The sequence below is a fragment of the Ursus arctos genome, unplaced genomic scaffold (assembly GCF_023065955.2).
Source record: "Ursus arctos isolate Adak ecotype North America unplaced genomic scaffold, UrsArc2.0 scaffold_14, whole genome shotgun sequence".
Taxonomy (NCBI): Eukaryota; Metazoa; Chordata; class Mammalia; order Carnivora; family Ursidae; genus Ursus; species Ursus arctos.
In genome coordinates this window covers 69,341,104-69,342,520 of record NW_026622808.1, presented here as the reverse complement: position 1 = coordinate 69,342,520, position 1,417 = coordinate 69,341,104, and positions in this window count along the sequence as shown.

Sequence of the window (1,417 nt, the reverse complement as noted above, 5' to 3'; positions counted from 1 at the left end):
GTCTGGGGCAGAACCATCATCCTCACCCTCCAAACTGGTCCTTACAGACCTCTCCATTTAAACGAATGCTAAGCCATCCCTCAACCCACCCCGCCAGTTATGTCGCCACTGTGTCACACACCAATCCAAACATCTAGCTGATACCCTACGGGGACCTTATCGGACGAAACCCCTGCCCGTCGGAGCTAGTTCTGGTACTTACACACATCCCAACTGTGATATGATGTGGAGACACAGTGGAACAAGACGGCCTGACTGGGCCTGGGAGATCATGGAAGGCCTCCCCGAGCCCATAACCTTAAGCTGTTACCTGAAGGGTGAGCAAGAATTCCCTAAGTAAAAGAAGGCACAGACCTCAGGCAAAGAGGAGAGGGGGAGAAAGCATGACCCTCATTTCACATAGTCCATTCCCCCACCTGAATCTCTCAGCTGCGTCCCTGTGGGCACATGGCCATCCTTGCCCAAGGTTTTCTCCCACCCCTATCTATGGCCTTCAGCAGTTTGCTCTCAGCCAAAGTACAAATCTGAGCATGTCTCACACAGTAGTCGGTCTCCCCTTGACTTTAGGATAAAGCCAAAACCCTTGTCAGACCTACAAAGCGTGATCTTGTCAGGGCTCTCCCACCTCTGCAGCCTATGCCCTACACTCTTCACCTCACTCTCTGGATTCCCTCCTGGTCCTCAAGCCCCAGCCTGTCCCAGGGCCTTTGCACATGCTATGCCCCTGTCATCGATGTAACTCCTACAGACCCTAACTCCAAAGTCACTTGCTTAGGAAGACTGCCTGATTCCCCTCTCCACCGAGATTACACTCGGTGCTCTCTAGTGAACACTGTCGGGAGAACCCTGTCCCCTTTCTACATGGGGCTGTCACAATTTGTGACTATGAATTTGCGTCTGATCATCTATCTGTCCTCCACAAGAACCACTGTTCTCTTTTTCATCCATCATTGGGTCCTTAAAGCCTAGTAGACATGTGATACAGTACAGATAAAGTTTAATAACAGAGCCCTCAGGGGCGCCTGGGTGGTGCAGTCGTTAAGCGTCTGCCTTCAGCTCAGGGCGTGATCCCGACATTCTGGGATCAAGTCCCACATCGGGCTCCTCCGCTGGGAGCCTGCTTCTTCCTCTCCCACTCCCCCTGCTGTGTTCCCTCTCTCTCTGGCTGCCTCTGTCAAATAAATAAAATCTTTAAAAAAAAACAAAACCAACAGAGCCCTCGTTCCACTACTCTGGCAACCTTACATATAGCGCACTTTACCTCTATGGCCTGTGTTCTAACGTGTAAAACAGAGGCAATGCCTGCCATGCAAACTTGCTCTAAGAAGCAAATCCACTACTTAATGAATAAAAAGCACTCGATAAAAGTACTATCCTCAAAGTTAGTACGTTATGAGATGTGACTGTCACCAGAACA